The 24,428-nt window shown below is 40.6% G+C and overlaps 1 long non-coding RNA gene across 2 annotated transcripts in view; it reads right to left on the bottom strand.

Moving 5' to 3' along the window:
- LOC132324723 (uncharacterized) overlaps positions 1-24,428 on the bottom strand; it is a 168,562-nt gene that overhangs the window by 106,149 nt on the left and 37,985 nt on the right. For both annotated transcript variants that reach the window (XR_009485713.1, XR_009485714.1), the window contains exon 2: positions 2,830-2,892. This is a non-coding gene — a long non-coding RNA (uncharacterized LOC132324723). The remainder of the gene's footprint in view (positions 1-2,829; positions 2,893-24,428) is intronic.

A 24,428-nucleotide genomic window follows, 5' to 3' on the forward strand; every position in this document is an offset into this window, starting at 1 on the left:
GGCCTGCAGCTCTGAAGCTTCCTTTCACCAAACATCAGACTGAAAACAGATCTCTGCTTGCTGAAGAGTAAACTATGGGCTTCCACTTTTCAATCACTTTTCCTTAGCACAACATAAAAATGGTTTCCTTTCTCTGCAAAGGAGAGGAAAGGCAAAGGGGAGAAAAAGACGTGTGTTCACCTGGAAGAGTGAAAGCAAAGGGCCAGGGAAGGCTGTTCCTCCCTGGTTTGTTACTGTCAGTCTTGTTAGCAACAGTAGATTAGGCAGGCAGAGAATGATGGCCCTTGGAAAGCAAAACAGAGAAGTGTTTATCATATAAACAGGGAATTAGAGTTACACAACACATAAAAGTTTAAACTTGTTTTTGATGGGATACTACACAGAAAATTATATATTACAGCAGAACTTAATAGGTGATTTTACTGTTAAATTTTCACAGATTCAGTAAATACCTACAATGTGGTTCCCCTCAAGGGCTCAACAGAATTGCCTCTACCTCCAAGTAAAATAACCAAATCTTTTTCTCATAAATAAACCACCTGAACCCAAGGAAATTCTATGGTGTTTAGTCCCATAAACACTCCTCTTAGAAATGTGGAAGAGTTTCTGCTTGTTTGGCAAAAATTTCTTCTTTTTTTAGGGCAGATGGAAGAGAAAGTAAGAAAGAGGAACAACCTCTGACAGCAATTGTGAAATCACACGGTCTACAAACCCACTGATTTGAAAACAAATAAGATTTAGTGGCTATGTCCACCATGGTAAAACCCCAAAATTCAAGAATTTCCCCAGCTTCCGGGCCTGCCAATAATTTCAGAACAGTATTGTGAAATCCTATGGCTATTTGTTCCAGCTGAGCCTGCTTAATTGGAATTCCTCAGCATTTAGACTTATTTCCTTAACAGCATATGATACAAATAATCACTTCTGGAGACAGTTGAATATATAACACGGGCTCTTTTTTAAAAAATTATTGTTATTATAAAAGACAATAAGCAAGACAGTTCAACAGATTTTTGTCAAACCAAATGTGATCAAAACCATCCCAAAGTTTTTGAGGTTGTAGGCACTGATGGATTAAAAGCCTTTCTCTAATCCTATCGCCACAACTCTTTCAAGTGCACAAACATGCAAAGACATTTCAAGCACTGTGGCAATGTTGACTCGGAGCATTGTTAACTCCTACCAAAAGGCTGTGGGAAGCAGAGAAAAATGATGGAAGGTTTCGTTTATTAATCTGTGATGAAAACCAGACTTCTGTTGATGAAGGGGGGAAGGGGGAGGGGTAAAGATAGGCTTGTCTGTTTTATGCTTGGCCCAGATATAGGTGATTTTTTTTTTTAAAAAAGCAAGCAGCTGAGCACATTGCTTCTGGCTGCATCTTTCTGTAGGTTGCCAGTTGCCAGCACTCACAAAGCACAAGTTATGTAATGAGCTCCTATCAGGAATCCGAGTTCAAAACATTTCATGAACTCCCATGCTGTTCTTGCTGGAGCAATTGTTTCTGATAATGAAAAGTCTCTATCACCCTGATTCAGCTGTCTTGGCCCTCTCCAATGACAGCACTTTGTGCTTTCCCTCAATCTCTTCTCCCTCCCTCACAACAATCTCTGCTTGTTTCTTAAGGGGACTCTTCCCTAAACCCCTTCACTGGCTTTTGCTAGAGGAAAAGAAAAATAGAGGAGGAAACATAGTTTTGTCCCTCCCATACCTCTGAAACAAGCTAGTTTTCCTTGCTTATCATTTGGAAAAACCTCATTTCTTTGGCAAGTCCAAAGGAAACACTGGGTTTACAATCAAAATATATCAATCACAATGCAGTATGGATAGAATAGCTTTTCTGACTTAATTTTGAGAGTAAAGACTTACATTTCAGAGCAATCTTTCTCACAGAAATGTGTTTATTCCTGATGAAATAATTTGGAGTGCTTATCAGGAAAATTTGGCAATTTTTCACAGAAATAATTATTGGGTCACTTCCTGAGTGAGGAATTTCATTTGCAGCCACTCAGCCACTTTTATACCATTAAAATCAATCAGGCCCATGGATAAGAGCATGTAAGTATTTAAGGGATCTAAATTGAGTGCATAAAGAGGAAATAATGCAGGGCAGCTCTTTCTGTCTGGATTCATTGGGAGTTTTATGCCAGTAATGAATGTATTAATATTGGTCAACATATTTAATTAGGTAAATAATAAAAAACTACTTCCTTGCTTAAATTTAAATAAAAGAAATAAATTTGAATAAAATTGCAATAGAGTTAGAATTAGTGTAAAATGTCTGTACCAAATATCTCTTCAAAATGGAGCTTGAACTCAAAACACTATTAAATTGTGCTTCCTTATGATTCTGTTTCCATTGTAGTGGCTAACATACTTAACAATCAGCTCATTCTTTAAGAAAGAATGAAAATTTGTTTATATCATTGTGTCTAAGTAAATACAAAATTTAGGCCAAAGTATCTTTGGGAGGTTTGATCCCAAAGTAAAAGATTCCAAGGTCTTTCAGCAGACTTCAACTCTGACACATGGAATCAGGATATCTGGGCAAAGGGTATTTAATTTTAAAGTAAGGATTTGTAAGGTACTGGAAAATTATACTGATAGGAACTTCCAAAGCACAATTAGATTGACTGATAAAATATCCATACATAAACCTCAATGCATTTCATCACATATATTGAAATAAAGGAGATGAAAATTGAAGAATACAAAAGCTATTTCTAATACAGAAACAGAAAGTTCTATTATTCTATCAGAAAAATTCTATCAGACACAGTTGATTTTCAAATAATTATCTTACATGTACAAAGAATTTTTTCTTTGTTTTACCTTAAATTTCAGGGATTTTCTTGATTTGTCAATTCTATTTTCCTTGAGTTGAAATGAAGAATTCTGGAAAGAAGGGAATAAAAGTTTTCAGGCACAGTTTGTTTTAAAAAATTCAGTCCTCAGTTCTGTTAGCCAAAGATCACAAGTATTTCTGCCCCATTATTTTGTGGTCTAACAAGTCTCAAGCTGTATGTGTGGAGGAAGATTATCCTTTGTTTCAGCAGAAAGAACACTTAAAAGTTACTAATATCAAACATGGATGGATAAATTATAATCAAGGTTCTTTTCACTTTAGTAGCTCCAAACATTAGTTAATTCTTGTAGTGAAGCTAACATCAATTATTTTATACCATTTTGAGGCACAGAAACATTGACCATCTTCCCAAATCAATGAGAGAATGAGCAACAGCAGTGAAGTACTACAGGTTTAAGATCTAGTTATAAGAATACCTTAGAAATTAAACAGGAAACAAGAACTGCCTATTATGATTCAGACCTCAAATCCTGCAACCACTTCAAAAACCTCATTAGTCCTGTTTCCATGAGTTCCCAGTGAAAACCAGGCAATACTGTTTAACTAACTGTAGGTCACAAGGCTATACAAGACCTACTTCAGTTTTTATATCTGTAAAATAGGGCTAACGGCACCAACCTCTCTTAAAAATGCTTTGCATTTTTTCAGATAGAAACAACACAAAGATATACTGATTTTGGACCTATGCCTACAGAAATCAAACATAGCTCACAGATTTAAACACTGCTCATAGCCTCTGTCATTCCAATCTAGAGCTCTGAGAAAACTGAATTGAAAACGTGGCAAGCGTCAGCTTGCTGCTTCATGAAAAAGCCTTGTGAATGAAACACGCAAAACCAGCAGCTGCATAAGAATAGGAATCCTGGTTTGTAATTTACAGTCATTGAATGTCACAGCATAAGGAAAATAAAATAGTTACTGCTCCAAGGTCTTATATAATTTAGTTAATTTTCTCCCTCCAGTGTATTAAACTTTGAAATCTTAATGACTTGTTATGTTGCACAGGCTTTGCAAAATAATGCCAGTGAATCTACATAAAACAGCAATTTGCTAAAGATTTTGTTGTCTTTGTAAAGCAAAAGAAAACACAAAACACAGTTATTGAGTATGACCAACCAATTTTTCAAGTCCCAAATACAAGTTCTGGAGTAAATTTTGAACAAATTGTTGGTTAGCTGCAAGAGTTATATATTATAATGTTAGCTAATACTTGAAATCTTGCCTGGTATGCTTGAATTTGCCTGAATTTGAACAAAGCCTATGATGATGTTCCTGGGCCTAGTGGAATTGGCACTACTACCAAACCAAAATCATGTCAGCATTGCCCTGAAGTGAGAAGAGAATGAGACCATTTGTGCTTTTAAAATACTCCTATGGAAAACCGAAATTAACCAATTTAGATGTTCACATGAGAAAGAAAGCAAGTTATGACCTTATAAACCAGAGTGAAAAAAAAAAGTTTTGAAATTAACCCTTTGCAAAAAAAGCACTTTCTGACTGGTACCATTGACTTCAGCAGCAGTCACAGAGAGACAGGAACCTGGACACTCATAAAATTGTTACTGAAGGAAGATAATTTATTTCAGTACCTAATCATCAAAACATGATTAGAACACGTTCATAAAGTCTAACTTCAGTTTCAGAAAACGTTGCCCTACAGCCAAAAAGGATAATGGATTTCAGAAAGATGTGTGACTGGTGGAAAGCACTGTTGTGAAAGCAGTGAATGTAGCTACTTTCACCAGTTTGCTCCACTCAGTTTTTCAGCACCATCTGTTAAGGTTCACTGCAAGGATTTTCATCAGGACAAATGCACAGCACAACAATCTTCCATTGCCTGGTAAAGTTTCAGTCTTGTTTTCTAAAACAAAAATTTTCCCTAAAATGTCTTCTAAACAGAAGTTTCTGAACATTCTGCAAGCAGCAGTACAAGAACTATCACCAGACTTGTGGCCCCATATATGATTCTACATTCCAAGTCAATCACATTAATTTTGTGCAACTAGTCAATGAGTTATAAGGCATAGCTGTGTTTGCACTTCTGTTGAATGAGAAGACTTCTTTTTCATTCAGAGCCATATCTTTAATTAAATCCTTTTACATTCCTCAGAAATACGTGCTAAAAAGCATATTAGCGATATATGTCAGTTCATTCCTCTTTAAGTCTCACTCCATGTCAGAGTAGCAGAAGATATTTGAGCAGTAGAGTTGATATTTGTTTGAATGCTACAGCTGTCTTTGTTGGCAGATTCATCCCATCTGCTTTTACCTATGTAAAAGCTGGGTATAACCTCTAAATATCATCAAGGATTCCTGCACCCTATTCATCAGAAAAAGATTTGGGGCTACCAGAGATTAATTATTCCATCCTAATTTAGGTAGTTTACACAGTTCAGATGAATGACTCCCTGGACAAAGTTTTTTTTCTATTACTGAGAAAAGAAAGCTAAAAAAGAAAATGACTCATAGGCATCTAAAGCCAAATTTAGACCATTAAGTGTAGGTGAAATGCATTTTACGTTTACTACTTGAAACTCCACTTATGATTGAACTATTTTACACTTACCCCACAAACCTTCCTAGGCCATGATAAGAAAACCCACACTAAATCTCCACTCATAAGTGAAAAAAAAAAAAAAAAAAATTATGTATGCCAGTGACTTCTATTAAAAACTATACTGGTCCCTATGGCATAGTGATTCATGATACTGCATTGTTTATAGCATCTAAATTAAATGAAAATCTGTATTATCCAAAATAAACACTGCAGAAGTGCAATATTAGAGAAGATTATAAGATTCCAAGTAATTAATAATAAACAGGACAAAAAAACATGTCCGTATGCTGACAGAACACCACCTCATGAATCATGCACCTACTGTGAACAAATATTTGTTGGACAGCTTCACTGGGTTTTTTTGATGTGTCATACTGCATTTATAGGATGACAGCTGAGAAGAGAGGATGAACAATGAAAGAATAAATGGTTTGGGTTATAGTTATAGCCATTTTTATACTTTTGGCTAGATCTTCTCCAAGGCCTTCCAGCAGTACTCCAGTGCAGTACTCTGGCCACTAGTACTCCTAGATACAGAAAGTACCAGTCCCATCCACAAAGACACCCAAAAAATAAGAGAATGATCTTAAAGCAGAATAATTATGCATCCCAATGAACTGGCAATTTAAACTCGTTACGTAGGACTTGACAAATGCACAGTAATCTCAACATGTGGCAGAAATTTTTGTAACTATATCAGCCTCATTAACTGCCTTCCTAGATAATCTAATGATCTTGTGATTAGCACAGGAGAGGCACAAGCATTGTCAGATGAAGGACCTGAGGCAGCTTTCTGACTGTTGGCCAAAATTTCCCCCCCTCTTTCCCTCCTCGTAGCATTCAAAGTATTCTAGCTCTCTGCAATGAGGGTATGTGATCTCCAAGAGACCTGACAGAAATGAAACAGCCTTCTCAAAAGATGGACATATCAGATGTCCTAAATACTTCTTTTGCCCCCTCCATTCTATGTTACTACTGGTAACAAAATGTTACAGAAGATATATGAATTTTTAATTAAAATAAAATTTATATGTAATATGTGTTTAAATATTTAATGAAAACAATAAAACATAAAAACAACTTTTAACACAATGATGCTGCAAATGTTATCTCAACACTGTCTGAAAAGGTTGGAAATGTTATAACAAAATCCATAGCAAAAGAAATCTTTCACTTAACACGCAGTCTGAAACAGGAATTATGGTCATGATAATGTCAGCTGGGGAAGAAAAAGCTACTACAGATAAGGCCTGAGAAGACTGTGCACACCCAACACTAGGAAAGGATCTTTCCCTCAGGATTCTTTCTGGCCCTTTCCTCACAGTGCTCCTCTCCAAATACAGCATTAGCTGCCTGTAAAGCCAGTGAACAGGCAATGGTATTGCAGGAAAATAGAGAGGACAGCACAAAGCTCAGTCAGAGTGCATTCTGAGTGGGAATTTTATCTTCAAGATGGAGAAAGGAAATAGTTACTCCAGGGGCTGAGAAAATCACTAATGCTTCAAGAGGAGCTCCAGTTAAGACAAAGGCTACGAAGTCCCTACTGGTGTTGTGGACTCTGTGCCTTCCAGGATGTGCCTACGTGGAGGCACCCAGTTCTGGCATCCAGCGAAAGATACTTTGAGCAGCATGATCTGAATTGCTTTACTAGATATTCTGCTAAACCCTCATTGAAAGCACGGAAAGGAGGAAAGCCAAGTTTGTTCTGTGTTATAGTTCTTCCTAAAGGATGTGGGGAAGTGGAAACATTCTTTCCACAGTTACTAGTGAACAAAAAAGAGGCACAGCCACTAGAAGACTGCACAAAGGTTGACTCCATCTGGAAGAATGTCCTCACGTACGCCCACAATCAGATGAAAAACTCAAGGAATGAAGAAAGGACACCTAGGAGGGATTGCAGGCAGGCAATAAACAACAGCTTGCAACACAGCTGCAAAGATCAATACAACTCTGTGTTGAATGCACATATGCATCTGGAGATAGTGCAGACTGGACATTTTAACAGTTAATACAGTTCCCATATGATCCTACATGGAATACTACAGTCAGCTGAGCATCAGATTACCAGAACCATATGAAAAAAACTAGTGCAGTTTCTGAGCCAAGCAATGCTTTGTAATAGATTACTATTTAATTTTCAGTATAAACATATTTCTAGCACATCTAAGAGGTCTCAGAGAAAGGACTGTAAATACCAGCCTGGTAGTATTTGCAATGTAAACATTAAGAATGAAGAGAGCAAATTACAACTCTAGGCAAAGAAAAGTAATGCATCTATAGAGAAAAAAAAACAATTGAACAAAAAAGTATCAGGCTTTGGAAAAATGTCTTAAAATTTTGAGGGAATTTTCATTGTACAAAAACTAGCAGAACAGAAGACCAGATGACTTAATAAGTCATTTCAAAAAAATGCTTTTCAGATTCTACTCTGTACTAGTTTTCTAACTATTGATTGGAATGACGTGAAACCTAAAGAAATTAAGGACACTCACAAACACATTCAAGAGAGTAATGAGGAACATGTCCGCAATTTTTTGTGTGGACTCCTTTGAGGGTCTGCTTGCCAGAAGAGTGCAAAGACACTGAACTCATGGTAAGACATGTGGGGCTAACTCAAGGGTTCCAAAACAAAGCCTCATTAAAAAGTTATTCTGCAGTTTCTTCAGGCAATAACAGCATTTCCCAGCTTTAGAATTTAATTTTTTTTAAGTTTTGAATTAAAATTTTTCATTGTTTTGCATCTTGTGGGTAAGAGTTTCTCCAAGGTCTGTTTCTTTTCCTATCTTAGGAGGATACAGCCTTAAGAAACACAGCGAGACCCACAGAGATGTCAAAAGCAGGCGGTAGAAATCAGTCACGCAGTCCTTGCTTTCAGCACATCAGCTGACTGACTGTACCTGAAGAACTGATTTACCCAGTACAAAGATTTATAGATTCCATGTCAAGATTTAACTGTTGGCACAGCAAAATATGTTGCATTATTCACTTCATCCTCTGCAAAGACATGTTTCTTTGCAAAGGCAAAGGCATGTATCGTCCATCTTCAAGACTCTACTGTTTGCAGCAATTGCTGTTTGCCTGCAGACTTCTCTAATCACTGAGCAGAGAAAAGAATTCTCCTAATTGCTGAGAGCTTTTGGTTTCCCAAAATAGTTGACCTTCTTCCTTTTTGAAGAAAAAACTTTCCTCTGCCTTTCTGCCTGCCTCCCCACCCCCTTCCTGCTGGCAGACATGAGAAGAGAACTGTGTTTGTTTTCACGGTAAATGGGAGGCCAGAGCAGTGACAAGGCTGATCTCACAGTTTCCAGCTGTAATATTTGATTTCTTTACAACTGCACATATGCAGAACTCAGAAACTAAACTATTTCAGTAAGAGCAAAATGCATAAAAGTCACACAGCTCAAAAAAAAAAACCCCCCCCAAAAAAAAAAAAAAAAAACCACCAAAAAAAAACCCGCCAAAAAAAACCTGAGAGGTTTGAGTGGCGGCAGCATGGCTCTTGACATGAAAGCAAATACTCCAGCTAAAACACATGGATTATTTGGGCCCAAACTGCTGAACTGCAGCTGAGCCTCTACTTCCACAAATAGGGATATATCCACTTTTCAAGTGTTGAAGATCCCAGATTTTACAGTTAAACTGGATAAAATTCAGCATTTTTAGATCACCTGAAACTGCTCTGGTAGGGCTCAGGGAAATAATTTCAAGTTCCACTTAGAAAGAGGAGGAAAAAAACAACTATTTTTATAAAGTTTCCTTATCTCCCACTAACAGACAACTGTGTATCAGTCATCATGACAATGCTGGTCTTCTGCTTTTAAGCTTGTGTAATTTTAATGTACAGAATTCTTATCTTTAACATTACTGATATTAAGGATTAACACTGGTCACTTTCAGACATTAAAAGGGTTTTTCTACTTAATTTTAATTTTCACTGGACAACAAGAAGAATGACAGAAAAACATCTGAACTAGACAAACAGGGTTTTCAAAATAGACAGTTGATTTTTTTTGAGTAATATTTTTCTGAACCCTAAAACAGGTCTGATCTTCTGCTGGAAAAATACAACATTTCTCCAGATATGTAAGAGCTGAAGTCTGAGGAGGAAAGGAATTAAATAAATTAAATGTAATCACTTGAGTGTTTTTGACAGGTTTGTTCAATATGTAGATAATGAGGATCCAAAAGTGAAAATCTGACACTGTACTCCTAGTCCTGGCATTAACTTCATAATCTTTCCAGTTTTTATTAATGTTAAGTTCAAGGCAGAATGATTAATACATTTATTTTTATTTTATTTTAATGAAAATGCTTTCATGCACAGACTTTCAAATTGAGATTCACCAAGCAACACACTCTTCTGGAAGACTGTGAAATCCTTTCTTTTTCTCTCTGCCCAGCAGCTGACAGCACAACAATCCTGTGGCCCCAGGAAGTTAGGGCCAAGCCTGCAGACTCACCAGCACAGACATGGAAGCCCTGAGACCTCCTGGCTCCAAGTGAGGCTCCCAGGTTCTTAACTACAGCAGCTCCCAAGCAGACTGGCAGCAGGCTGTGTTGCAGACCATTAGAAGGGTTTCCTTAAAAAGAGGCCCATTTCCTCAGCAAGCCTTTCTCACCTCTAACAGATCAAAGCTGACCCTTTGTCCTACATTTTGTTTCATTCTGATCAGCTTTAGAGAAGAAGGTGTTTTGCTGGAAAAAGCTCTGGACAGCTCTAGCTGTCCCTGTATTCTTACCTTTGAAAGATCTTTTGGTTTTGTTGCAAGATCAGTGACATGGAAAAGACTTCTTGCACGCAGCATTGTAATTAGTTTAGTAGTCCTACTGTTATTCTGCAAGTTACCAGGCAAACCTGACTTTTGTTCTTATTTTCTAGAGACCACCTAGACAGAGTTGGTGTATGATCTGCAACCTGGAATGAGAAGGTTCAAATAGCATATATTAAGAGCTAGAATACTTCTGCAGATCTGTTTTTTTCCAGCCTTCTCAGTACTTTCTCTGGAGCATTTTTTCACCAAGCACTTCAAGTCCATGGGAGCTATATTCTTTCTTCATTGGTATAGATGCTTGCAAATGAAATTACAGGAAACATTTGCATTTCTTTCAAATCACAGAAACCTTATTTCAATTTGAATTTTGGAAAAAACTTGGGAAGTACTAATTACTCCCGCTGGTTCATTCCAGGACAAGCAAAGAGAAGAGAAAAACAAGGCTCTTCAGCTCTTGTTGCAAAAGAGCAAAGCAGACCCAAAGCAGAAGCATAGAGAAGAAGAGGTATGAGGTAAACTCCTTGGATGTGTCCTCACCAGACATTACAGCACACTTCTCACTCTCTCTGCCTCTCAAGCAGCCCCATTGTGACATGTAGGGAACAAAGCAGAGCAACTTGAAGTGACCTTGGATTAGGCCAGCTGCAGGCAGCTCCTCCATAACTGCACACCAGCTGGGAACTGTTCTTACACAGCCACCACATCCACTCTGCCCCCTTCAAGGCAAACTCTAGGAGGCCAATGCTGGAGGTGCCCATTCCTCCACTCCCTGCCAGCAGCAATGGCTTTGACTCAACACAGCTCTCAATTAACCCTTGAACATCTTGAGAAGCAACATGGAGACAATCTGGGATGAGCCGTGTGCCTCAAATAGTGACCAAACACATTATTAATTTTCATTATTTTGTGCTTGCTCTGTAAAAATGTTTCTCCTGCATAATATCTGGATCAAGTTACTTCCACACTAAGCTTCTGCTTATACATTTTCTAGTGTGATTCAGTAAATTATTTACTCAGTCCCAAAACACTGCTATCTTTCTAAGTGTGCATTTGGCTATCTTTTTGGATGTTTACAGTTTGTAATCTTCGAATAAAATTATTCAACTGCAGAGTTCCTTATGGTACAGTTATTTCACAGCATGTTATTCCATACATGGGATTTCAAGGAGATGATAAAAAGGAAAATAATCAGTTTATTTTGCTCACACTCTATCCATCCCATTTTGCTCCTATCTAAAAGTACTAAGATTTTCTAGAGTAAGAGGTTTCATAGCTAACCTTTTCCTTATCCCTCTTTGGCCCCTGTCCCCTATGAACACACAATCTCCCACACTGACAGAAAGAGCCCTTATGAATACAAATGCCTGTGGACAACTTTTTATTTGGCAGCTGTATAGCATTATGGACTTATTATCCACGAAAGAGTTTTACTTTCCTCAAACTGGAATTAAAGTGCATTAGAAAACCAAGAAAAATGTTGTTATTGCACATCACACTGGGTCAAGCAGCTTTAGAAAATCCCCAGAAGTAAAGGAGAAAACCATTCGCTTTTTTCCTGTACCATCAGTATCATCTGACCAACTGCTAATTGTACTGCTGAGGTTTTAAAGACCTCTATTCAGGTAAGTGCTGGCCAAAAAAAAAAAAAACCCTCTCATTCATCAAAGCACAAGTACTTTCAAGAGTAGCCTAGTAACACAGAAAAGACTTGAAAATCCTCAAAGTCCAGCCACCTATGGAGTGATCATGTGAAAAAATGTCAAAGAATCACTTTTGTAAACGCTTAAGACAACTGCTACTGAGTGGTAAATACAAAATACTGTTTAATTGCAATTTTCAAAAATTCTTCCTGCTTTCAGTCATTATATGTCTGTCCCTGTGATAGAAATGGGAATTCTTTCAGTTTTCAAGCCTGTGCTCTCCTTTCATTGCAATGAGGACCTAATTCAGAGCTTTAAACTGTGTTCTGCAATGCATAATTAATCTGGCCTCATAGAGACCTGGACAAAAGACCCCATTCAATCTTCAGCTCCTTCCCCCTGAGATATTGTTATTTCTAAAAACTCCTGCCAGCTGGGCTGGAGGGAAATCTCAGCACTGTGGGAGAATGAACAAACTACAGGCCTCCAAGGGATTTGAAGTAACTATCTGACTAAATTGGATTAGAAAGTAAGGAAGGGGAGGGGAAGGAGGGCTTATTCTGAAGTCTACAAAAGCTCATAAAAAATTCTTAGAAGATTTTCATATGGTGAAGGGGAGAGAAATATGCAAGTTTTTATATCAAAACTGAGAGAGAATTTTTAAAACATGCGTGAGCCAATACACTTGGGGATATTTGAAGGGATTACTGCTGGTATTATTTCAGGAAAACTGTTGTGTCTGCCTTGGAGCTTTGAAATGGCATTTCTATGCAAAATCTGGGCTTCCCTGCAATCCAAAATAGTCATACTTTCCTTCCAGGTATTTGATACATATCCTGTTTGAACCTATAATGTTAACTAACCATCAGTTGGTTTAAAGTTTCCTCCAAAGCACATCGCAATTAAAAGCCTCTGCCCAGAAGGATTTTAAGGGGCTATGGAAAAACAACTTCAGTCTTGTTTAGAGAGCCAGCACCCAGCTTTCAATCCCCCCAGGCTCATCCTCCAAAGTGAGGCTCATCCTCTGCCCAGATCACCTGGCCATCTCTCACACTTTTCACAATATTTTTAGCAGGCACATACTCAATAATATTGCCCCCTTTTCCCAGCAGACCTTTTGGAAGACAAGGTGGAAAAAGCTCACAGCCCTGCTGGGGAAGTGGGTGCCTGGAGGAAAAGATGCTTTGAGCTTTCTGTCTCCTCTGGCTGGCTCTGCTGTCCCCCCTGACAGGGACCAGCTGCTTGCAGGCTCTCTGCTCCTGCTGCACTAGTGCTGTGAAGTTATGTGGATTTAGCCAGGACAAAACTTGGCTCACTACCTGCAGAAATATTTTCAGAAGTCAGACCTTTTAGCCACCCTAACCAACATTCCCCATATTAAAATGGGCAGCCCTTACTTACAACAGCAGTGACTTCTCCATGGTCAAAAGGAACAAAAATATTCCCTAAAAGCTGATCTACTTAGAACTCACATGTTGTTATAGAGTAAAAACTGTGGTACTTTTCAGAGGTCTGGCAGGCACTGAAGAGATTAGCATGCACAATGAAAAATGCACCCTGCTGGATGATGCATCTGTGTAAGATGGGTGCACAAAAATTACAACACATCAGAGCAATCCTAATCAGTCCTCTCCAAAACCAAACATTTGTGTTTTTTTCATTATCATCATTTGCTATTTCTAGACTTATTGTCACAGAATAATTTTCTATGATCTCCCTTTGCCCTGGGGAGGAAGTGCAGGGAGGAAAGAAGGGAGCAGGATTAAACAAATTTTTTGAAAAGGAGAAAACAAGATTCAGCAAAATCTTTCAAAACAGTGGAGGCTTTTTTTTTAAGGGTGTCACTTCATAAAGAAACACTTGTATGTAACTTAGCAACAGCAACAACAAAAGAACTGGTAGCTCATATTCCAGACAAATAGAGAAATGTTTAAAACATTAAGTTGTTATATAAAATCCATACAGCCCCTTTCCAGTTTCTTTAATTCCTAAGGTGCAGGAAAAGCAAGACAACATCACCACTCTTTCTTTCCCAGCCAACATAACGAGCCACTTTGGATTGTGTGCAACTGTTATCACAAGTGGTTGGATATTGTCAAATCCATATTGAGGCATTGCATCAAAAATCCTTACTCATAACCTTAATCTAACAACTCTGAATAACACTGTGGCATTTCTTGAAAGGGACAGTGAAAGGTTTCACATCTGTGAAAGTGAAAGCCTGGTGGAGGTAAAAAAAAAAATTAAAAAAGCATCATTTAGCTAAACACATCCAGAATAGTGCTAACACCACTTAAAGTAAAAGATCTACCTAAATTAACCCTGACTTTTCTCAACTGACAAAAAATTTCAAGGTCTCAAAATTGGCAGTGAAGACTGCAAGGAGCAAAGGACAGACAGTCCAAGCCAGGGTAGAAAAAGTCAGTGTTGAATCCCATCCCCACACTCTGGACACTGCATTGCACTGATCTGAGCTTGATATCACAACTGAGAATCTGCAGGCAGATTCTCCACAGGGGCTTGCCCACCACGGTCAGGACCTTTCCTAGCAATGCACAAGCAGCCTGCTTCGCTCCCACAGTGACCCATCTTCTGCAGGCCACCCATGGAGCTGGCACTACATGCGGAGCCTGTAGAAATTCTGAAGTGCACCCAGGACAGGAGCAGAGCCAAAGAAACCATTATGAGTACGCAGGCAAACCCCAAATCTGCTGCTTCAGTGAAAAAAAAAAACAAAACTTATTCTCTCTGAGAGGATGACAGAAGTTTGGCAGCAACACTGGGCAGGTGATGGAGGGGAAAAGGGGAGTCTGGCAAGGCCACAGATTTCTGCAAAGGGGCTGAGGCTTGCACCTCTTGCAGGAAAGGGAAGAGGGTGTGGCTGGAAAGGAAAGCAGAAGAGACTGGGATTTGCTATTACTACTCCTGTGCTAAAGGTGGAGAGGGCATAAAGCAGAGCTTGTCTCCCTCCTGAGGAGAAGGCCCTTGCCCCCAGCCACACCACTTCACAGAAAAGGAGCGCAGCATAGGTCAAGGCTTTTATTCATAAACCTCCAAGAGTATTTCCTCCTTAGAGAAGAAAACCAAGGCTTGACCAGAAGCAGGATTCCAGAATCCTGGATCTGACAGAAAGGATGAAAGAGGCACCTGAAAGTTTTGGACAACACGTCTTCATCCCTGTGCATTTGTGCAATGCTAGGAAGCTAAGCAGACATGCCGCCGCTCTCCCTGCTCCCACACCCGGCTGATGCTCAGCCCAGCCCCTGCCTCACCCTGCATCTGCCAGCCGAGCCACTCCGCAGCTCTCCCTAGCTCGCTCCACTCACTCAGTCAGTCAGTCACTCACACACACACACACACACACACACACACACACACACACACACACACACACTCACACACACACACACACACACACACTCACACACTCATCTGCAGATAAATACCCCAGCCAGCAGCTGAAGCAGATCAGCCAAGCAACGCCGCGGCAATGTGACTCACTCTGAGTCCCGCAGGGGAAGCAGCCGGGCCCAGCCGAGCCCCGCGGGCACTGCGGGGTCCCCACAGCCCCAGGGCCCGTTCCTGAGGGTGGCACCCAGCCACCTCTGCCCCCACAGCCCCGGCTGTCCCTTCCCGAGGCACCCAACCACCTCTGCCCCCACAGCCCCGGCTGTCCCTTCCCGAGGCACCCAGCCACCTCTGCCCCCACAGCCCTCACAGCCCCTTCCCGAGGGCTCGCACCCAGCCACGTCTGCCCCCACAGCCCCAGCCGCCCCTCAGCCACCTCTGCCCCCACAGCCCCACAGCCCCTTCCCGAGGGTGGCACCCAGCCCTCTCTGCCCCCACAGCCCCACAGCCCCTTCCCGAGGGTGGCACCCAGCCCTCTCTGCCCCCACAGCCCCTTCCCGAGGGTGGCACCCAGCCCTCTCTGCCCCCACAGCCCCTTCCCGAGGGTGGCACCCAGCCCTCTCTGCCCCCACAGCCCCACAGCCCCTTCCCGAGGGTGGCACCCAGCCCTCTCTGCTCCCACAGCCCCACAGCCCCTTCCCGAGGGTGGCACCCAGCCCTCTCTGCCCCCACAGCCGCGACACACTGCGCTCCCACCCACCATAAACACCAGGGGAAATTTTAGCTCGGTTTTGTTAGCTCTGCATCAGCTGCCACATTGAAATTCCACCCAAAAAAAACCCTCTTAAAATGGGATAAGTTAATATCTAAAGAGGAAGGAGCAGTAACTTTGTCTTGCTATGGGGCACTTCAGCTCCACTCCTCAAAACCTACTGTCTGCCTCATCTGACAAAAACAGGTCATTAACTTCCTTTCTCTTAGTGCTTACTCCATGTTTTAAAAGTGTACTCAAATAACTCGGAGATAATTTAGTACCTTCTTTCCCTCCACCCCTCTTCTTCCAAACCTTGGGCTTTAATTGACAGTAATCTCCTGTACAAAATAAGAGCACAACTCACAAGGGCCCGAGACCAAGAAAAAATGGGGAATAAAAGGCCAAATTTTCCCAGCACTTACTCTGATATCACCTTAGGTTTAAAAAGAAAAAAAATTAATTAAATTTGTTACGTCCTCAAGAGGAGGCAGCAGTCTGTCTTCTACATGAATTCCAGATCTAAATAGCCCAAGAAATTTCCATGGAGGGACTGCCACAGCATGATGAGCAGAAATATTCCAGAGCACACCTGGTTACAATCCCGTGTCCATCCTTAGGAGCACAGTACTGAGCATGCACTCTGTGTAACCCCTCTTGTTTTCAGCTGCCTCCTTCATAATTTACAAAGTTAAATGAACCACCTTGTCCTAATCTCCCTGTTGAAATGTAATCTTTCAAAAGTTTGAGTCTAGTAAATGCAGTTACTTAATGGCATTCAAAGGGTTTAAACCAGGCATCAAAACTTCAAAATGGTGTTTAAATGGAATGTAAAAATGAAAAAAAAAAGTTTCTCAGCTATAACAATTAGTTGTGCATAGGAAATAACTCAGGACAGAAGTTTCTAACTTTAAAGCTCAGCGGATCCTGCTGAAATATGCAATAGATAAAGCCATGAATTTTAAGCATAAAAAAAAAAAAAATTCTTTAGAGAACAAACCAGGAAGACAGTGGTGTTAATGTAATGCTGGCTTAAATTTTGGACAAAAGCATTCTTAAAATGTGTCCATTTTGCAAGCGTCCAGTATTATAGTAAGAGCAATTATATCCAGAATAAATATTTTGGCTTGTCAGCTCTAATAAGGAGGACTTTGCAGAGACTCTCAGGAGAGCAGAGATCCAGGCCCAGAGATCCAAGCCCAGTCTCAGACACACCATGCTTAGGACAGATTTCCATTTGCTTGGCTCTATTAGCCTAGGTAGAACAATCTGTCGTATTACTGTTCTTTGCCCAGTCTAGGATCTCCGATGCAACTCTTGCTACCCCACAACTGAAGTGAAATTATAACTCTGTTATCAGAAATGTGGATAATAAAGCCTTTAAAAACCTTATAGGCAGCATTTTAAATGAAAGAGGGAGAAGAGGTGGGTCCAAATGCAAACTAATCTGTTTGATCAAACATTGCAAAATATTATCAACATCCAAATTCCTTTTTATCCCAGGACATGTTCTTCAGATTGCATAAAGGCATTACATATCCCTATATTTCAGCGTGGGTTATTGACGGTTCACAGCCCTAAAATGCAGCATAGACCTCTTCTGCTTATGCTGTAAAAATACTCTGTGGTCTTGCTTAATAACAGTTGTGGAGAGCACAAAAATAGTTGGGGGAAAGAGCTGGGAGCAGGATGTACTGTCTCCTGGCGTGGTGCTCGGTACACGTTCCACCAAACTGCAGCTCAGGGAACTAATGGGCAATGACACAAACACACACGTGTGCTCTGCCTCCCACCCAGGTGGTATTTTTATTTCTAACCTCCCTTTCCCTGGGTTGCAGGGAAGTTTGACAGAGCCAGCGAGTGTCACATGGGATGCTTAGGAGCTGGCAGGCTGTGGCCTGAATTTTACCCACTGACCACAAAGTACAAGGCAGTTTAAAGCTTAGGTTGAAGTTTTTGTTAACGAGATGTCATTATAGATGGGGGACATGAGACTGGGAGCATGTGATGAAGCCAAGCCTTGGTTCCTCTGACATGATGAATCTAAGTCAGACCTGCCAGCAATAACACTCTGCAAGAGGAAGGTTTGAGGGGGCCATGTGGGCCCAGGTGCCAGGGCTTTGTGTCCCAGCAGGCACATCCCCTGCTCTGCTGCCATCCAAGCAGGCTGCAGTCACTACAGCAGTGTTGGTACTCAGTTGGTTCAAAGACCACCCCAGTTAGAACAGCCTTGCGTGGGCTGCTCGATGCTCTAAAGCTCTCTATGGACCCGGGGTTTAGTGGCTGCAGCTCTGCAGGCATCAGCCTTTTTCCAGGCAACTCATGGCACCTACAACATCCAAAACATTTAAAGAAAAGCTATAATGTAAGTTGTGCCATTGTGTATTATTCCAGATACATAGAAACTGATTAAATGGCAACTATAAAAATGCCTTTTTCTAGAAGATATTTGTTTCATCCAGATAACAGGTTCTATCTCAAAAATCAGTGCTAAAGGCATACATGTTCCTCATTCCTTCACCAAATTGGAGAAGTACTAGCACCAGAAGACACCTCACCAAAACAGAACCTATTTTCTCCTCTGGAGCTATGAAGCCACAGCATGAGACTCTGCCTGTGTATACCAGGACCAACTTCACAGATGCCATACTCATGTAAATCACACTAAAAAAGAACTGAAGGGAAAAAACCTACTAGCAAAACTCTTACCTGTTTTAAGGGAAAAAATAACCAAAAAAAAAACCAAACCAAAAAAAAAAAAGGGGGGGGGGGGGTGGGAAGGGGAGGAGGGAGAAAGAAAACAGCCCTTCCTATGCCCAAGTTTCTGATTACTGGGATCACAAAGTTGGATAATGAATGACACTTTAAAATTAAAAGCCATCTACATGATATTTTGTTTGCCCTGATAGATTTAATTCCCTTTTCAAGCACCCTTAAAAAGTGCATTAGGAAATGGAGGTTAGATCAAAGTTGGCACGGGAAGAAACAAGAAAACAAAACAAAATCAACCACTCATCTGCTATTGAAACCTTTAATCTAAACCTTCTTCTGGTTTAAAAATAGAAACTATAAGACAATGCGTGCTTTAATCAGAATGCAAGAAACAAGCCAATAATTAAAAGTTCAAAATAAAGGTTTAAACTCAAACATAGTTTTGCAACTACAGTTACAGCCAGATTACAAAATTCCTTTCACACAATGCACATAGCACCCTTTGAGACTTAATGACATTCTGCAGCTGGGGTAGTATGAATCTGAGTTCTTTCTGTTCTGACTTATTTACTTCTGCAAGAAAATTCCCCATGGCAGCTGGCCAAAGGGGCTTGTCTCCTTAGTGTGTGAAATGTGAGCAGATACAAACTTGACACCATATTTCATCCCCTCGCCTTCCCTCGTGTCTGCATTCCTAACTGTAAATTAGGGGGTGGCACTGACTGTTCTGGGGTAGCAGGAAGCAGCTTATTCAGAAAGATAGGAAGTGACAAAGGAGGGGAAAAAAACCCACATTGCAATGCTTCAAGGCAGTTTCTGAAACTATACTGAGATTCTTCTCACCCATAATCAGGACAAGCTTAAATTGTGCAACAGCTGATTCTCTTCTTAAAATGTGACAGTTTTTCCTTTTATTGACCTTTTAGATATGCATTTATCTCCCCATCTAAACAGAAATTTGTCAATACTTGACAATGCACATCTGTACTTGCTGCAGCACCCCTCTCAATTGCGGTCTCTTTTCAGGAATGCAAGTTAGTTTTTCCTGTGTGGAGGGTCCACTAAAACACAGAATACTTCTGCAGCACAGTCTGCCAAAGCTGATTATGAAAGAGGCAATTTGGAACATGGAGCTTTCTGAAGCTGGACTTTAGAAAACAAGAGGCACCTGGGAAATGATGTGCAACTCTCAGAGACTAAATACACTCTGGCAAAACCAAAATTCCCCCAAGGACCTCAGTCAGCCAAGGGTGAAACCGTGACCTTGGACACATGTTTACCCTTCTTGGAGCTGATATGCATAATACATCTGCTATTTCAGCTAAGGGATACCATCATCCTGGTTTTCCCTCCAATTCCTGACTGTACAGCTATGTTTAGTAGTGACACCAGTAAAACTTACTTAAAAGACATTTCGTTAACAAGGTACATTTTCTGAGAAAGCCTGAAAGAGTCTCAAAATACTGCTATCAACTTCTAAACACACTCTGAAATTTACCATAGTAATGGGTCTATGTCTAGCTATTGTATCCTACATACTAAAGACTTTCAGGCTGCAGGCTGCCCTGGAGAGAATCATGTGATTCCTTCCAGCATATGGAGACACACTTCCAATTCTATTTGTAGCCCCAGAAAATGTCAGTGCCATGGGTGTGACAATATTTTTATTCATTTCACTTGAAATGAGGATGTCTTACTAGAAGTTTTAAGGAACGAGACCAAAACCAAAAATTCTGACAGTCCAACCATGTTTTCCTTGTTGCTATTTCAAATTTAGAAACGAACAAGACCAAAAACTTTTGTTTGGTCCTGTGTGCTCCCCCTGGACTGCAGAGAATCCAGCCATTGGTGTCAAGAGCAGTTCACAGTAGCTGTGCTCACACCTCAGTTCCCCACAGGGGCTGGGATCTTGTTCAGACTAGCTGCAGCGAAGAGGCATTCCAGGGCAGGGAAGCTGAGCCAGGTGAGTACAATCTGCATCCACTTATCCCAACCTGCACAGCACTCCCCCATGCTAGCCCAAGCAAGTGAGAACAGATTAATCTGTGCAAAAATTATGCCAAAAACACTATCAGTGTAATTAACTCTACTCAAAATGTTTGCAAAGTTTAGTGATTTAATTCTCATTTAAAGAAATGGAAAACGAGCTTGGAAGTTTTGGAAAAAAACCCAGGAAGCTGTTACAAACAGAAGGAATCAACAGGCCAAATTCTGAAGATTTTCCTCTGCCTGGGCTAAGGCCTGCTGCAGAAAGTCTACCATTAACATCTGCATAACAGCTACTGGATCTGTGAGATGTAGCAATCAAACATGAATGTGATTAAAGCCTGGTTGGCCAGGGTTTATAACAGAAACAGAAATTTCAAATAGTGAAAAGCAAATTAGAGCACACAGAATATTTTTATTGTTTCAGTAGTTCTCTGCAAAACACAAAAACAAGTGATGTAAGCATTTTAAGAGGCTCAAACTGTAAATTCTTTTAGTACAGCCAGAGAAGTGTTAGATGCGGTCCCTTATGCTTCTAGGAGAATACTCCTGAAGCAACTGCTCACTACTAAGAAAAGTTAATAGTTGACTAATGAAAGGAAGAGAGAGAAAAGCCAGTTCAGAAAAGCAAGCAAGCTTTAAGTGCAGTTTTATTCCTGAGGGGGAATGGAGGCAGGTGAAAGAGAGGGTTTTTACAACATCATCCACAATAGGTGACAAGGAGGAAGGGGAGGGGGAAAATTATTTTTTCTTTTCTCTGGGAAGCAGAGCAGCAATGCCAAGATTTCAGATCCTAGGAACAAAGTGAAAGAGGACATGAAGTTTGGGGTATTTGTAGTTCTACTTTGCCATACACAGCAGTGTGGCAAAAGTCATCACACACAGTTTTGTTATTGCCATCAGTGCTGTAAGGGTATGACACAAGATTTGTTTATGCTGAGGGGAGAGAAAAGACTGCTACATTACTCCTTCAGCTGTTTAAGCTCCTGCCATGAAAGAACTTGTGCATCTTCAGAACTGCACACCAGCTGACAGCTGGCAGAAAACTATATAACTTCTGTTGTCTCGGAAACATTTCCAAACCAGACCCTCCTGCTTCCTTGGCTGTGAGGAGAGATTGCAGTACTTACTCCACTACTTTACACCTAAGGAGGTGTAAGTGGCCAAACTGTAACCCAGTTCTGCTCCTTTACAATAGCAAAAGGGTCAGAAGAGAATAAAAAATATTGGCTGAGAGGCAGAGGGAAAACAGCAGAAAGGTACATGCTCAGAGAAGTCCTGCATCAGTGTCTAAGCAGCATCTCTTGAAGGACCAGCACAGCCTATCCAGGAAAGGACAAGCTTATAGGAATTTACAAGTTCTCATAAGCTGCAATAATAAAAGAACATTTTGAAAGAAATTATAAAAAAAAAGAAGGAATTAGGGACAGACAAATTGCTTATCAGCCCTAAAACAAGAATTTGGCAATACTAAGTCAGCTGTTTCATATCATTTCAAAATAGATGGGTTTGGGTTACTTTCCTCTTTTCAAAGGTTTTTTCCCCCTCCACAGCACCATTACTCAAGTTCACATAAGAGGTCAAAACAACTAACAAATGGAAAAAAAAATCACAAACATTAGCTGAAGTTCAAAAGGCAATTACTCTATTAGAACATGAGTTTTACTTCTGTTAAAGGGATCTGCTTTACACAAATCCTATGACAGCACAGGCTGGCACTACTACATTTCTGTCAGAAGGGCCACTTTGAGTCACAGTACCTGAAGATCTGTTCCAACTACTCTTAAGTTCAAGCTCTGTGGGGCCTGACTCTGGAGAGCTGGGATGAGCCAGATACTTTTTAAATGCTTTTGAGAAAACATATCAGTAGTCAACTTTTCCAAAACAGCTTTCATATTTTAAAGAGTTATCTGTTTGGGGATGTGGGCTGTTGCATTTTGGCTTGGGTTTTTTTTTTAATTGAGAAAATTTTCTAAAGGAGTTGGCACTTGGAAGGAGCACTCCCTGTAGATGCAGAGTCTGAAGGAAGTATCAGGCACCATACCATATATTCTCAAATTTACTTAAAACACAAGTTAATTTTTTGTCCTACAAAGGTCTTAAAATACACTGTGCAGGAACTAGGATTCCACAAATGACTTGAACTACCCAACTCAATGTACTAAGTGCATGTACATCCCTAGTGCATGTAAATCCCTAGTTGTCCCAGGGATTTATACACAAGCCTTTCACAACAGTTTCTTTTACAGTTTGTGCACCATCCTCCCAGAGCAGCTTTCTCTCCCCACGCTTCACTCACGTTCACCACTTCAGTGCACCCTTTGATTTCATGTTCCTGAGGGCCAGTGTTTCACATTCACTCCAGCACTTATGCACGTGATGATGGAGGACAAAGCTGCTAGCAGTCTCCAGAACAGAGGAGCCTCTGTCCCTTTCCAAGCAGCACAGGAAAGTGCTGATCTAGAGTGGTAAAGATTCAAATTTTAAGCCAACTTATACAATTCTCCAACAGCTGTTGTCAGTTTCTCTAACCTGGGAAAGATCAGCCCATAGGGCCTTACTCTCCCTAGCATTTCTGTTTCAAAGGGGGTGAGACACTGAAACCTCCACAGCTGTTCACTGAGGTTAGCCCAGCCCCTCAGAGGTATCCTCATCTTTTGATAACTCCACTCAGTCTCACTGGGATTTTGTCCTTAGACCCCCACTTCAGCATGAGTGAAGCCCATCTAGACAAACAGATTCATTGAAGTTCTTGGGACCTCCATGCCTAATAGATTCAGCAAAGATAAAAAGCTGAAAGTCCTTTGAGGAGCTTCCCCTTCCACTCTTTAACTACAAGGATCATACTGAGTAAAGATTCTTGCCTGCATTAGACATTTTTTTTTAATTATAAGATAAAGAACAAATCTCAGGTCTTTTGCTTCTGGGGAATAGAGAGTAGGAAAATTTTTGTGTAATTTTCACTCTTGTTGATATTTTCAGCTGGCATTTACACCATTGAGATCATCCATGAGCTTGGCACCTCAGCAGTGCATCACAGCTCAGCAAGCAGTTAAATCAAAGCTGAGGCTCTTATCTCAGAAACATCCCACCAGAGTTCTCAGATGGCAGAAATTTACACAGGCAGAAGAGTGAGATCAATGGCACTCTCTGAGCCTGATCTTGAGAAATGCACTGGAGTTTAAGCAATCCCCCCATCTTGCCGTCCTCTGGTAGACTTTTTTCAAATCAGTCTGCCACATTTTACCCTAAGAAGGACTCTATTATTGACGGGAGATCCCAAGCAACATCACGTTGGTGAGAAATCAGTTGAGATGTCTGCCTACAGAGTGAGAGCTTCCTTTCTCACTCATGGTGTTATAATCTCAGCTGTAGTAGGATTTCAGAGGATTTCAGTTTCCATTCTGACGTGCAGCACAAGAATGCCTATGGAGCCAAAAGAATTTGGGCCAAACCACTAAGAGTTTTCATCTTTACTAGCATGCACTTGACCACACACTGTTGGGCAAGGCATGTAGTCAGCATTGCTTATATCAACTTACTGTAAAGACCATAGACTTGTAAATTGTGAAGTTTAGTCCCACACAGAATTGGGAAGGAAAGGAACTTCTGCTGATTTTGTGCTGAGTAGCATTTTTTTTCCCAAAAAAGGAAGTGTCCTCATAATAGTAACATTGTTGAATGTATTTACTATCAACATCACCAAGCCACTTGCTTTTCCTTTTTATGTTATTTGTATCTTTCACCACAATCATACTAGCAGCTGAGCAAACATCATTCCAGCTTTGAGGGAGCAGGT

The sequence above is a fragment of the Haemorhous mexicanus genome, chromosome 3 (genome assembly GCF_027477595.1).
Source record: "Haemorhous mexicanus isolate bHaeMex1 chromosome 3, bHaeMex1.pri, whole genome shotgun sequence".
In the NCBI taxonomy this organism is placed as follows: Eukaryota; Metazoa; Chordata; class Aves; order Passeriformes; family Fringillidae; genus Haemorhous; species Haemorhous mexicanus.